Genomic DNA, 15,884 nt, shown 5'->3' on the forward strand with positions numbered 1-15,884 from the left:
AATTTAGAACTGAGATGAGGAGGAATTTCTTCTCAGAGGGTTGAGTGGCTTTGGAACTCCTTGCTACAGAGAGCAGTGGTGCAAATTCCTTGTGGACATTTAAGGCTGAGGTAGATAGACTCTTGATCTGTAAGGGAACTCAAGGATTATAGAGAAAAGGCAGAAAAGTGTAAATGAGGAATGTAGAATTAGCCAAGATCCTAATGAACGACAGAGCAGGCTCAAAGTGTCAAATGGCCAACTTCTGTTCTCTCTTATGGTCGAATGGTGGCATAATTTCGAAGTTTGTACACACAACAACCTGAAAATGTAATAAACAAAAAAAGGAGGATACAAACTATCATAGGATATAGATTGCTTGGTGAAATTTCAAATAAAAAACTGCAGATGTAATTTAAATGCAGCATAGTGTGAATGCTTGGGTTTTGCAAGTGAATGAAGGGAAGATATACAAACAAACCAAATTATATATTTTTAAAAAGGTTCAGGAACAGAGATACACAGATCTTTGAAGATACGGACAAGTGACAAAGGCTGTTAAAACGTGTACAGGACGTAGATCTTGACAAATAGAAATCTCAAACAGATGATCGAGTGAGAGTTACTGCTCTAGACATCAAGATAACATTTGACAGGTGTCAGTGGGAAGCAAGGGAAAAACTCTCCAATGCTTGGAGTTATACCCAGCACAATGGAAGATTGTTGCAGTCAGTCAATCATCTCAGCCCTAGATTATCACCACACAACTATTTCAGGGTAGGATCCGAGGCACAACCACTTTCAGCTTTTTCAATGACTTTCCTTGATCACAAGGTCAGAGGTGAGAATAAGACTATAAGATATAGGAGCAGAAATTAGGCTATTCAGCCCATTGAATGGCAGAGCAGACTCAATCATGGCCGACAGGATCTTCAATCCCATTTTCCCGCTTGCTCCCCATAACCTTTGATCACCTTGGATGATCAAGAACTTATCTATCTCTGTTTTAAATGACCACTCCTCCACAGCCTTCTGTGGCAATGAATTTCACAGATTCACCACTCTCTAGTTAAAGAAGTTTCTCCTTTGCTCTGTTCTAAAAGGTTTTCCCTTCTTTCTAAGGCTGTTCCCTCGGGTCCTCATCTCTCCTGCCAATGGGAACATCTTCCTAACTGGATGTAAGTTTGCTCGCTGAGCTAGAGGGTTCATTTTCGGATGTTTCATCACCATTCTAGGTAACATAGTCAGTGATCCTCTGGATGAAGCACTGGTGACATAGCCCCCTTTCTATTTATGAGTTTAGATTACCTTGGGTTTGTGATGTCATTTCCTGTTCTTTTTCTCGGGGGTGGTAAATGTGATTGTTGATAGAGTTCCAGTTGGAATGCCATGCTTCTAGGAATTCTCATGTGCGTCTCTGTTTGGCTTGTCCTAGGATGGATGTATTCTCCCAGTCAAAGTGGTGTCCTTCCTCATCTGTATGTAAATATACTAGTGAGAGTGGGTCATGTCTTTTTGTGGCTAGTTTTCTGCCTGTTTGTCCAATGTAGTGTTTGTTACACTTCTTGCAAGGCATTTTGTAAATGATATTAATTTTGCTTGTTGTCTGTAGAAGGTCTTGCAAGTTCATCAGCTGCTGTTTTGGTGTATTGGTGGGTTTATGGGCTACCATGATGCCATGGGATCTGAGTAGTCTGGCAGTTCATTTCAGAGATGTTCTTGATGTAGGGGAGAGTGGCTAGGAGATTCTGGACATGTTTTGTCAGCTTGTTGGGGTTTGTTGCTGAGAAATCTTCCCAATGCCCACTCTGTCCAGACCATTCAGTAAGTTTCAATCAGATCCCTCCTTATCCTTCTAAACTTCATCCAGTATAGTCCCAGAGTCCTCAAACATTTCTCATATGTTAAGCCTTTTCTGCCTGGGATCATTCTTGTGAACCTCCTCTGCACCTGCTCCAGGGCCAACATATCTTTCCTGAAGTATGGCACCCAGAAAAGCGGCATGGTGGCTCAGTGGTTAGTACTGTTACCTCACAGCACCAGGGACCCGGGTTCAATTTGAGTCTTGGGCAACTGTCTGTGTGGAAGTTGCACATTCTCCTTGTGTTAGTGTCGGTTTCCTCTGGGTGCTCCGGTTTCCTCCTACAATCCAAAGACGTGCAGGCCAGGTGAATTGGCCATGCTAAATTGCCCGTAGTGTTAGGTAAGGGGTAAATGTAGGGGTATGGGTGGGTTTCGCTTCGGCGGGTCGGTGTGGACTTGTTGGGCCGAAGGGCCTGTTTCCACACTGTAAATCTAATCTAATCTAAAAAAAAAATCTTTCCTGAAGTATGGCACCCAGAAAAGCGGCATGGTGGCTCAGTGGTTAGTACTGTTACCTCACAGCACCAGGGACCCGGGTTCAATTTGAGTCTTGGGCAACTGTCTGTGTGGAAGTTGCACATTCTCCTTGTGTTAGTGTCGGTTTCCTCTGGGTGCTCCGGTTTCCTCCTACAATCCAAAGACGTGCAGGCCAGGTGAATTGGCCGTACTAAATTGCCCACAGTGTTAGGTGCATTAGTCATGGCAAATATAGGATAGGGGAATGGGTCTGGGTGGGTTACACTTCGGAGGGTCAGTATGGACTTGTTAGGCTGAAGGTCCTGTTTCCATGCTGTAGGGAATAGAGAAAAAAAAAATGCTCACAGTACTCTGGTCTGACCAGAGCCTTAAAGCCTCAGAAATACATCCCTGCTTTATGTACTAGTCCTCTTGAGATGAATGACAACTTTGTATTTGCCTTCCTAACTACCAACTCAACCTGCAAGTTCATCTTAAGAGAAAGCTGAAAATGTGTTGCTGGTTAAAGCACAGCAAGTTAGGCAGCATCCAAGGAACAGGAAATTCGACGTTTCGGGCATAAGCCCTTCATCAGGAATGAATGGCTCATCTTAAGAGAAACCAAAGGACTCCCAAGTCCCTTTGCACTTTAGATTTCCGAATTTTTGCCCCATTTAGAAAATAGTCCATGCCTCTATTCTTCCTACCAAAGTGCACAATCTCACACCTTTCCCTGTTATATTTCATCTGCCACTTCTTTGCCCACTTTCTTAACCAGTTTAAAGCTCTCTGCAACCTCCATGACTCAATACTACCTGCCCCTCCACCTATCTTTGCATCATCTGCAAACTTAGCTAGAATGCCCTCAGTTTCTTCATCAAGATCATTAATGTATAAAGTGAAAAGTTGTGACCCAAACACTGAACCTTGTGGAACGTGACTAGTCGCCAGATTCCATCCTGAGAAGGATCCTTTTATCCCCACTCTCTACCTTCTGCCAGACAGCCAATATTCTATCCATGGTAGTATCTTGCTTCTCACACCATGGGGCCCTTATCTTACTCAGTAGCCTCCTGTGTGGCACCTTATCAAAGATCCCCCGAAGTCCAGATAGATGACGTTCATTGGCTCTCCTTGGTCTAGCATGCTCATTACCTTCTTAAAGAATTCTAACAGATTTGTCAGGTATGACTTCCTCTTGATGAAACCATGCTGACTTTACCCTATTATGCAGTTCCAAGTATTCAGAAATGTCATCCTTCACAATGGACTCCAAAACCTTACCAATGACTGAGGTCAGGCTAATCAGTCTATAATTTCCTATCTTTTGCCTTGCTCCCATCTTAAACAGAGGGGTTACATTAGCGATTTTGCAGTTCTCTAAGACCCTTCCTTGACTCCAGTAATATCTGAAAGATCACTACTAAAGTCACCACTATCTCTTCAGCTATTTCCTTCAGAACTCGAGGATAAAATCCATCTAGTCCAGGCAATTTATCCACTTTCAGCCTTTTCAGTTTTTGCTGGCATGTACTCCTTAGTAATGGCTGCCATTGTAATCTCTGCCCCCCGACTCTTGAATATTTGGGATATTACTCATGTCTTTCACCGTAAAGACTGACACAAAGTACTGATTCAGTTCCTCAGCCTTTCCTTGTTCCCTATTACTACTTCTCCAGCATCATTTGCCAGCAGCCCAGTGTCCACTTGTGCCTCTCTTTTACCCTTTATATATCTAAAGAAACTCTTGCAATTTTTCCTAATATTATCGGCTCGCTTACCCTCATATATAATTCTCTCTTCCTTAGTTCTTTCTTCATTGTTCTCCGTTGATCTTTGTAGGTTTCCCAATTCTCTGGCTTCCCATTGCCCTTGCCCATGTTATATGCTTTCTCTTTTGCTTTTATGCTGTCCCTGACTTCCCTGGTCAGCCATGGTTAGCTCATCCTCCTTTTTGTAAGCTTCTTTTTCCTCAATAAATTTGCTGTGTCTTGAATTACTCCCAAACTCCCCATTGCGGTTCCACTGTCTTTCCTGCTAAGCACCTCTCAGTCAAATCCGGTCAGCTTCTCCCTCATGCCTCCATAGTTACTTTTATTCAACTGTACTAACATTACATCTGATTCCACCTTCTCCCTCTCAAATTACACAATAAATTCTATCATATTATAGCTACTGTCTCGAAAGGGTTCCTTCACCTTAAGCTCCCCTTTCAAGTCTACCTCACTGCACAACACTAAATCCAGCATTGCCTGTTCTGGGTCCACCACAAACTGTTCCAAAAAGATGTTCACTGATAACTGCACAATGGTCAGTACTACTTACTACTCAAATACTGAAACAGTCTAGTGCCCGCCACAAAGAGATGTGAAAACATCCAGCTTTGGGGTGATAAGTGCCAAACAATGACCACCACATGTGCCAACAAAAGAGGACCTAACCATCACTCCTTGACAGTCAATGGCCTTAAAATCTCCAAGTCCACCAGTATCAACATCCTGGGGGAGGGGTTACCATAGACCAGAAACTGTACAGGAAAGAAGTTAGAAGTTTAGACAGTAATTAATCTAACTCCTCAAAGCACACCAGTCAAGAGTCTGATGGAATCTCCTCCACTTGCCTGGATAGGTACAATTCCAACAATACAAGAAGCTTGACACCATCCTGGGCAAAGCAACTCAGTTGTCTGGAAGCTCCAACATTTACTCCCTCAATCACAGTTGCACAGTGGCAACAGTGTGTAACAAAGACCCAAAGCATTAGCCCACCAGGGCTCCTCTGACAGTACCTTCCAAACTCACGACCTCTTCCACTTAAACAAAAAGGACAAAAGCAACATATGCATGGGAACACTATTACTTCAAGTCAGCCTTATCCTGAACTGCAACTATATCGTTCATTTTTAAAATCTTTCAGAGTCCATATCCTGGAACTCCTTTCTATGGATGTCTCTCCATCCCAAGAAGACAAATCACCACCACCCTCTCCAGGATAATTAAGGATGGGCAAAAAAATGCTGCCTTAGGCATCAAGACAATAAATGAAAAATATACTAACGTTTTATAAGTCACAAGTTAAGCTTCAGCCAAAATACCAGATTTTGAACTGCACACCCAGAAGTAGGATGCCAAGGTCTTGGAGAAAATGAAGAGATTTATTACAATAGTAGCAACAATAAGACTTCAATTACATAGCAGATTTTCTGGATTCTATCAACATTAGAACAGAGGTTAAGGAGAGATTTGATGGGAGTTTTCAAAGCTAGGAATTGAGGGCGGCACAGTGCTCAATGGTTAGCATTGCTGCCTCACAGCACCAGGGTCCTGAGTTCGATTCCCGCCTGTCTGTGTGGAGTTGCACATTCTACCGATGTCTGCGTGGGTTTCCTTCGGGTGCTTCAGTTTCCTCCCACAATGTGCAGACCAGATGAATTGGCCGTGATAAATTGCCCAGTGTCAGGTGCATTCATCAGGGGTAAACGTAGGGGAATAGATCTGAGTGGGTTGCTCTTCAGAGGGTCGGTGTGGACTTGTTGGGCCGAAGGGCCTGTTTCTACACTGTAGGGAATCTAATCTAATCTATGAAGGGTGCATAGGTTCAGTTATTTTATTTTACATTGGGATTAATGCTCAGCACAATGTCGTGGGCCAAAGGGCCTGTTCTGTGATGTACTTTTCTACATTCTATGTTCTTTCATTTTACTTACGTTACCAGACTACAAGTTTAAGATAACTGGTCAATGAAAATGAAAGGGGAGGAAAGGAACAGTTACACGGTACATTAAACCAATCTAAAATGCAACACTGGAATTGATGGTATCAGGAAATTCAATTACAGCTTTCAAAAGGAAATGGTTTATATACTCAAAAACGAGAATTACAGGGCTGTTGTAAAAGAGCAGATAGAGGCGCCTTTACAGAGCTGGCAGAAAAATACTGTACAATTCGTGCTTATTCATGTGCCTGCAGACAATCCATTTCCTCGGGAGATCACACCATTCTGGGGATTTATCACTAATTCTCGAATTAATGCTGGGCTGGGTAGGCACTAAGCACAACACAATGCTCTTTCTTCTGTTTTAGCAACACAATCCTTCCTATGTAGGAGAGACTGCCCCAGTGCACAAGCAAGGAAAACCGATTATTGACTTTGAAACTGATCTACACTGGAAGAAAAAGGCTGGAATTCCACATCCCTCGGCCACACCACAACTGTGTAAAACAATTACATATGCAGTTCAACTCACAGGTCGTGGTCCAATCCAGGGTAAAGCCCAATCACGATGCTGCTGCTGCTGCCCCTCGCTCAGCGTCACTGAGGATTTTATTGCTCCGGTGAAGTGTAACGTTATCCCTGGGGTTTGTGTGTGAGTGTAGGAGGATGTGCGTAGGCCTCAGCCTGCGGCCTAAAGCGGTTGCAGAAACCACTGACCGGCGTCGGTGCATCTGACGGCAGATCCGCCCCCCCCACAACCACCTCTCAACGGGTTTTTTCTCTCTATCTCTATCACACTACTTTTCTCCCCTCACTCTGAGCTAGGTTACTCATTCGCCGATCGCTGTTTTACTTCTCTTTTTTTACGCTTCTCATAACATTTTTTTTAATACCTCCCCAACCCCGCGCCTCTTCAAAAAGCGCAGGCGACCGTTTGGTCACCCGGGGAGACGAGGCAGCCAATCCGGAGGCGGCTGGCTCGCCACCGCCCCCAAAGATCTGGCCCCGCCTGCTCGCTGTCGCACCACGTGGGGGCAGCTTGAACACGGCCCAACCAAGCACCACGCTCGCTCTTTCGAGTTGGCCAATCATAAAGTGGATGGCGATTACCCTCTACTGGGCACCGCCTGCTCGAAGGAGTTATCGCGATAATTTAAAGCCTGTTCCCATAGCTACTGTAATTGATGTGCCTTCGACTCCGGGCAGAAAGGATACATTCCTTAGCAACGAAGTTCGTGCAGCCCAGTTGGTGAAAGTTACAACCAGACTTTGAGGAACCCAACTTTGCAAAGACTTAATTTACAAAGAGAGTGATGTACTTAATTTACAGCCCTTCAAGCCTGAGCCGATCCAAACGTACTGTCTAAAGGAGAGTCGTACTGGACTCAATAAAGTGTTAGTTTTGTCTTTTCCCCGCCACAGATGCTGCTGAGTTTTTCCATTTTTTTTGTTCGATTGTAAATCAATTTTATTAATTTTGTAATAAAAGCAAGATACAACAATGCTGGAAATCCGAAATAGTTTTAATTTACTCTATTAATAAGCTTCAGAATATGGGTTCTGATGTGGTCATTATCAGGCTCGAAATATTAACTCCTTGGGACGGCACGGGTTAGCTCTGCTGCCTCACAGCGCCACAGGGACTCGGTCCGATTCCTGCCTCCGTCGATTGTCTGTGTGGAGTTTGCAAGTTCTTCCTCGGTCTGTGTGGGTTTCCTCCCATAATTCAGAAAGATGTGCGGGTTAGGTGAATTGGCTATGCTAAATTGCCCATAATGTTAGGTGCATTAGTGAGGGGTAAATATTGGGTAGGGGAATGGGTCTGGGTGGGTTACTCTTCAGATTGTCGGTTTGAACTTATTGGGCTGAAGGGCCTGTTTCCACCCTGGAGGGAATCTAATCTTCACAGATATTGCCAGACCTACTGAATTTCTCCAGCAGTTTGATTTTATTTCAGATTTTCACATTTCAGTTTTAGTTTTAGTTCAGGGTTTTTGTTTTTGCTTTAAATTCTTTAGATTCTTCCTAGTCTCCATATGGGTTAGGACTCTTGTTGATGGAACTCTTAGCTCTGATTTCACATTAGATTCCTGGACTCAAGTATATAGCCTACCCAAGAATGAAACATTTTTGGCGATCTCTCAAATCCCAAATTTCTTTATATCCAATTAAGTATTTTTTGAAATGTACTCTTGTCATGTAAGTGACGCAGCAAGCTCCATATTGTCTATTGTCTATAAACAGCAATGGGCTCACAACTGGGGAATCCATTTCTGTGATGTTGGTTCATAGATGCTTATTGGCTCAGGAAAACAGGAATAGCTTCTTCTTCTTCAATTAACAACATGGGATGTTTTACATCTAACTGAGAGGGGCACACAGTTCCTGGGTTTGCCAACACATCTGAAATGCAGTACCTCCGACAATGCAGCATGCCTTGAGGAATGGGGTGTGAACTGTGTTCAGGTCTCCAGAAAGGGAAATTAATCTTCAGAGGTGAGGATGGTACCAATGTTTTTCTCTATTCTTTGATGGAAGTGGGTATCACTGACATGGCCAGAATTTATTGCCCCATTCCTAACTTCCCTTCAATTGAACAGCTTGCAGTCCCATTTCAGAGGAGATTTAAGAGTCATTGCTGTGACTCTGAAGTCACATGAAGGCCAGACCAGGTAATGACAAAGGGTATCAGTGAACCAAATGAGGTTTTATTTCAACTGATGGCCATCATGGTCAATGTCAATGAAACTAGTTCTCAATCCCAGACTGTTTTTGTGCTGCATATCTCTGTGACTCTATATAGTTCTTAACTGAATTTGAATGAGCATTAGACTGGCCTCTGCATTACTGGTTCAGTGAATTCACCACGACACAATGATCTCCCCTCAACTGATCCACAGTTGACAGTATGAACTGAAGCACTGTCTCATTATTGTAAGATGTGGTTTTGATGAGATATTAAACTGAGGCTCTAGCCGAGCAATCAGACAGACTAAACAAAGTGCAATTTTATGGGAAACTTTCCTCTTTAAACATTGCCCCAATTAATAATAGCACCAGAAACTATTTTACCAATCATTAATTTCATTGTTGTTTATAGGGCTCACTCTGTGTTCAACAATAGCGGTCACACTGACACTTCCTGATTTCAGTGCTCAGTACAACTTCTCTTTCCTGAACATTTAGTGTTCGATAAGTGTACCCAGAATAGCTCAAGTTAAGTTATTATTGAGGCTACATGTGTGGAAGCCAAGTTTCCAATTTTGCGTAAAACCTGGCTTTTTAATATTGTTAATATAAAGTATAAAAGGAAGTAATGTGTTCCAATTAAACTGCAAACATCTGGCTGTATGAAGATAAAAAAACACAACCAACAATGTTACATTTATACAGCAACTTTAAAATAGCATTACACCTACAAAGCACAGAATTGGAGCGTTTTCAAACAGAACTTCACATTCAGCCACTTAAGGTGATATTCAGGAATATCAATAAAAGCTCAAACAAAGACAAAGATTTTAAGGAGCATCTTAAAGGAAGAAGGAAACACTGAAAACTGAAGAGGTTTAGGGAGTGAATTCCACAGCAGGTAATGTGACAGCATACAATAATGAAGCAATTAAAATCAGTGATACACAAGAGGGCAGAATTGGAGAACAGATATTTATAAAATTGCAAATAGCAATAGTAGGAAAAGCCATAGAAGGATTTGATCACAGATTGAGAATTTAAAATTGAGGTGTTGCTTAACTGGGAACCAATAAATCAGAGTGCATTGGGGTGATGGGTAATTAGAATACAAATAGCAAATTTACAATTAGCTTTAAGTTTATGGAGTTGAGAGACCGGTTGGAACAGTCAAGTCTACAAGGAAAGGCATGGATGATGAATTCAGCTATTTAGAAACTATGGGGATGCAGTACAAATGACTGACCTAGTGATGGCAATCTCTTATAGCAATCTCATCCTAGGGGGTCAAATTCAACACCCAAGATTGTGAATATTCTGGGTTGGTTTCAGACAGTAGCCAGGAAGAGGAATGATGTGGTTTGAGCATAGATTTTGCAAAAGAGACTGAAGAGAATAGGTTTGAACTTTCCAATACAAGACTGAGGTGGAAGAAATTTTGCTCATCTAAGATTAAGTGTTGGACAAGCAGTCAAATAATTTAGAAACAATGAGTATGGAAAGCAATTTTCAAAACATCTAATTAGCTTAACTTATTTCAAATCATCTTTATGTATATACGACAATTTGTGTATGAAAATAGAATATCTGAATTATATTTCTGGAGAGTCTATTTTCTAATTAACTCAACTACAATGTTGAAGTTAATTAGTATAAAATATTGCACATTATCACACAAAGTAGTCAGGCCTTTGGACTTATTAATGAAAAGGTAATAAAATTACAATCTAATATCACATTTTAGATGCTGATTCTGTTTCCCTCTTCAGCTACTTGTTTGGACTGAAGCCATCAAAAACTGCTGAGTAGCTTCAGAACCCACGTAAGAAAAGGATGAACTTATGTGGTTGTGGGTTTGGAAGATGATCTCTAAGGATCTTTGGTGAATTTCTGCAGTGCATCTTGTAGGTAGTACACACTGCTGCTCCTGAGCATCCATGGTGGCAAGAACAGTTGTTTATGGATATGATGCCAATCGAGCCATTTTGTTCTGGATGGTGTCAAGCTTCTTGAGTGTTCTTGAAACTTCACTCCTCCAGACAATTGGGAAGCATTCCAACACACTCCTAACCAGTGATGGTGTAGATGGTGGACAAACTTTGGGGAATCAGGAGGTGAGTCACATTGTCAGGTAGATGCCGGTGTTATAGATGTTATGAAACAGCTTGGCTAGGAGTGCAGCAAGTTCTACAGCATAAGACTTCAGTCCTATTGCCAGAATGTTGTCAGGACCCATGGATAGTGTCCAGAGCTTCCACTATTTCTTGATATCATGTGGAGTGGACTGAATTGGTTGAAGACTGGTACCTGTAATGCTGGGGACCACTGGGAGGAGGCAAAAATGGATTGCCCACTAAGCATTTCTAGCTGAAGAGTGCTGTGAATGCTTCAGCCTTATCTTTGCACTGATGTGTTGGGCTCTTCTACTGTTGAGGATGAGATATTTGTGAAGCCTCCTCCTTCAGCTATGTCCACCACCATTTGCAACTGGATGTGAGAGGGCTACAAAGCTTAGATTGGATATGTTGTTTGAGGGATCACTTAGCTCTGTCTACCACTTGCTGCTTCTGCTGTTTGACACTCAGCTAAGTTCTGCTTGGTAGCTTCACCAAGCTGACATTTTATTTTAAGGTATGATGGGTGCTGCTCCTGGCACACCCTCCTGCACTCTTCATTCAACCATGGGATGTTTTGTGTTCACCTCAGAAGGCAAGTGGGATGTCAGTTTAATTTCTCATCTGCAAGACAGCTTCTTAAAGTGCAGCACTGTCTTAAAATTTAACAGGGTTTTCTGCTCAAATGTTCAGAGTGGGATTTAAGCTCCACAATCTTCAGAGTCTGACATGAGAATCAAAGATGACACGTCCATCATCAAGACCACCTCCATCCACTAGTGGTTCAGTCACTAACCTCAACTCCTATATTATGGAACACCACATTGATGGTTTCATCACCTTAAACCTGAACCTTTCCAATACTTGTACTGGTAAATCCACATCACCTACAACTGATTCAGATCTCAAAAGCCTGTGACCCATCAAAATCCCACTCTTTTCTATCTCCACATCTATTTATCAGCTTTGCAATTCTGATTTTCAAATCACTTCATTCATTCCACCCTTCCCCTTCCAGGTTCTTCCACCCATCAACCCAGCATAACACCATGAGAATAGAAGCAATAGTAGGTCTCTTGAGCCAACTCTGTTCTGCTGTTCAATGTCTGATCTGATAATCCTCAACTCAACTTTCCTGCCTTTTCCTCATATCTCCTCGAATTAAAAATCTGTCTCAGCTTTAAATGTACTTTACCCAGGAAAGAATTCCACAGATACACTTGCCTCAAAGTGAAGAAATTCTTCCATATCCATCTTAAATAGGTAACTCCTTGCTCTGAGATTATGCCCTCCGCAAGGAGAATTATCCTTCAGCATCAACTCTGTCAAGCCTCCTAAGAATCTTATGTTTCAATAAAGTCACCTCTCGTTCCTCTAAACTTCAATGAATGCATGGCTAGCCTACTCCACCTCTCTTCATAAGAAAACCTCTCCAGTTTGGCATCAATCTAGTGAACATTGTCTGGACTGCTTCCAATGTCAGCATATCTTTCCTTAGGTGAGGAGACCAAAACTGTTCACAGTATTCCAGCTATGATCTGACTAGTGCCTTGTGTAATTTTAGTAAGCCATTCCCTTCCCCCCCACCCCCAATTTTTATACTCCATTTCCTTTAAACTAAAGGCCAACATTCCATTTGCCTTCCCTATTACCTGGTGAATTTATATGCTAACTTTTTGAGATTGATGCACAAGGACTCTCAGATGTCTCTCTTCTCTGTAGCTTCCTTCAGCATTTCTCCACTTAAATAACAATCAGCTTCTCTATTCTTCCTGCTAAAGTACATTACTTAATATTTTCCCACATTATATTCCATCTGCCAAGATTTTGCCCACTCACTTAATCTGTTTATACCCGTCTGCAGACTTTGTTTCATCCTCAGAACTTGCCTACCCATTTATTTTTGTGTTGTCTACAAACTTGGCATTTCCCTCACCCAAATTACTGGTAAATATTGTAAATAACATGGGAAATGTTTCCTTGAGCTTCTAATGTAGACCCAATTAGACCATCCACTGTAATAAAAGTACAGCATTCTTCCTCTGAACTCCTCTTTCTTCCCACTTTCAAAAATCTACCCAAACTCACCTCCTTTCTCAGTGCAAGCTGGACATTAGCATTCTGTTCCAGGCAGAGTTCAAAAAGCTGAAATGGATCTCATTTGTATCTGTGTGTAATATGTTTGTTTATCCAGGTTCTGGTGAGCATGCAGCTACAGTCAGCCATCAACTTATAGCACTCAGATAGGTATGGAATGGTCGATGTGAGAAATTGAAATAATTACTACATTGCTGCACTATTACATACTCTGAGATTGGGCCCAATGTGCACTGTTAATGTAGAATTTAAGTACCCTTACATTGTGTCAAACTGTTATCGATGTGAAATAAAAACAAAGTGCTGGGGAAACTCAGCAGGTCTGCAGCATCTGAGGAGAGAGAAAAACAGATTTAACATTTTAAATCCAATACAACTCTTCTTTGGATCTGTATCCACAGTATTTTTTTAATCCGAGTGTTCTCCACCCAAATTGGTGGATTTATGTTAACACAGGATATCGAAAGTGGAAAAATGCTTCATTCCCCAGTACTCACCTCCCTCAAGGAGTGAGCAGAAACTCTTCCTTGGAGGGCAAAGTATGTGGGATGGTGAGATAGTTTTCAAAGCAGGTCAGAAGGACCTGTCAATTGAACAAAGTAAAAAACCTTTTCCATGCAGCCAGTCATTAAGGTCTGAAATGCTTTGCCTGACAGCAGGAAGGCAGGTTTAATCAAATGAAATTACAGTCTTATCTGATAAGAACAAATGCATTGAGTTACAGGGGAAAAGGTGGGGGAATGGCACAAGGTGCACTGCTCTTTGGAGAGCCATTGCAGGTATGATGGGCCAAATGATCTAATTCTGCACAGCAACAATTCAATAACATAGAGAGGCTTCAAGCAGCGGATCACCTAGAAGGAACACAATCAGTTCGTTATGAAGCAAAGTAGCATCAATTATTTGCATTTAAAAAAGCACCTTTAATATAACGTCTCAACATGTTTTCCATAAGTAATTATGGAACAAAATTTAATATCAATCCACAATCTGGAAAGTGCAAACAGATTGGGTTGAGGTTCTGGAGTCAGAGGAGATTACAGGGGTACGGAACGGACAAGGTCATTCAATCACAAGGATGAGCAATTTTAAATTTGAAGCATTACCAAAACAGGAACCAATCCACACCAAGCGAATACAGCGACTGATGGGTGAACCAGGCCAGGTGTGAGTTTGGGGACATTGGGGTTTGAGGATTAATAAGGTGGAAAAATCATAGAATTGTGCATGTATTTCAAGATTTTTTAAAAACTCTCTTTCCCCCCTCCAGTGAAAATCCTGGAAGGGTGAAGGGCACACTCCTATCCCCCCCCCCCAACAGGCAGCAGTAAAATACTTGGGCTTTGTTTCTGTGACAGAAGTGCATTCAGCTGAACTGCTTTGAAGCAGTTGCCTAGCAACAGCGTGTCAAAAGGAACAGGTTGAAGTCATGCTCTAGCAGCACTATGGATAGGACGGTGGCTGCACTCCATTTTAATGTCATCTCCTGGATGACAAAATATCCCCATTCCTGATCACTGGAGAGAATAGTCCACACAGAACATCTGTTACCTGGTTAGTAGGTGACTAATGAATTAAATATGGGAGCAGAGAAATACCGACCATGTACAGTTATAGCTCCTCTTATGCTCCAAGAACTTGTCAACAGCCAAGATCTTTTACAGTGTTCAGAAGCTATTTACTATATTTGTGATTGGGAGATTATTATTTATGAACTCACTGCACAGCATCAAAAGTCTAATTGGAGATTTTGGACAAAGTGGGTATTAGTTTCTGCCAACAGAGAAACATAAGAATGTATTATTATAAGCACTCATATTACAAGGAGATCTCTCAGATAATCAGTTAATCCAAATGATTTTCAGACCAGTTGCCAGGTGTTTTCATCCTACTCAAGGTTAGATGGGCTTGACAGCAGCTTACAGTGCTGAGGGAGAGGGGAGGACAGCAAAGTTCGAGTACTGCTGCAATGAATTGCACTTAGTGCTGGAATAAGACGGGACTGTGTATTCATCCGATGGCTCTGTATAGGAGAGGAATGCTTGCATTCACTTGACAATGTTGCTTTTTATGACCTCTGGACATCCCAATGACAGCCAAATGAAGTGTAATTATCGTAATGGAGGAAAGGCAGCATGCAATTTGTGCACAGCAAGGTCCTGCAAACAGGATGTGCTAACGACCAATTAATCTGTTGTATGACATTGATTGAAGGATAAACACTGGACAAAATACCCTTTATCTTCAGATGGTGACACATATGATCTTTGATATCCATTTGAGGGGGCAAGCAAGGCCTTGGTTTAACAGCTCATCTGAACGCAGGACCTTCATCAATCCTGAACAGTCAGCTGAAAATTTCCTCTGGACTGTGACCTGAACCCAAAACCTCCTGATTCTGAGGAATGTCCCAGGTACTGTGTAAGCACCAGGAAAACTGAAACTCGAGCATCAAACTGGGAGAAACAGTGAGAGATAGGGAGTTTTCAGGAAGAAGGGAACTAAAAAACTTTATGACAAATTCTATATTTAAACTTGCATCTTCTCCCTCCTTGTATTATGAATTCAGTGTTGGGGAAGGGCTCAGGGGCTTGTTAATTCTGTTGACTAAAGTGTGGTACAGAGTAACACCAGGAGACTACATTCATATCCTGTACTAGGTGGGCTAGTTCTGGGAGCTGCTCTTTTCCCATGCCCCAGAGTGAAATCATGGCAAATGCCATAATTAGCAACCCTCAGGCAACGGAGGATACTGGTGAAGCAAGAGGAGAGGAAAGTCAGCATTTCATCATACCATGTTCAATTTATTTAAAACCTATGAAGCAATACATTCTATCCCTAATTTGTAGCTGTTTAATTAGTATTACCTGATAATTTAAGAAGTTTTCAAGCTAATATACTGCTTTTATTTTAGCAGCTCAAATGAACTTTTGGAGAAATTTAATTCAAGTTTCTGTTAGCAGAACAACTTTA

General features: G+C 41.8%; 1 protein-coding gene across 3 annotated transcripts in view; it reads right to left on the reverse strand.

The window, feature by feature from the left end:
* Window positions 1-6,915, reverse strand: part of trim37 (tripartite motif containing 37) — a 108,675-nt gene extending 101,760 nt beyond the window's left edge. For all 3 annotated transcript variants that reach the window (XM_060847836.1, XM_060847838.1, XM_060847837.1), the window contains exon 1: window positions 6,545-6,915. The gene's annotated coding sequence lies outside the window, so the exon portion shown is untranslated. The remainder of the gene's footprint in view (window positions 1-6,544) is intronic.
* Between the last annotated feature and the right edge of the window lie 8,969 nt (window positions 6,916-15,884).

This window comes from Hemiscyllium ocellatum, chromosome 31, assembly GCF_020745735.1.
Source record: "Hemiscyllium ocellatum isolate sHemOce1 chromosome 31, sHemOce1.pat.X.cur, whole genome shotgun sequence".
In the NCBI taxonomy this organism is placed as follows: Eukaryota; Metazoa; Chordata; class Chondrichthyes; order Orectolobiformes; family Hemiscylliidae; genus Hemiscyllium; species Hemiscyllium ocellatum.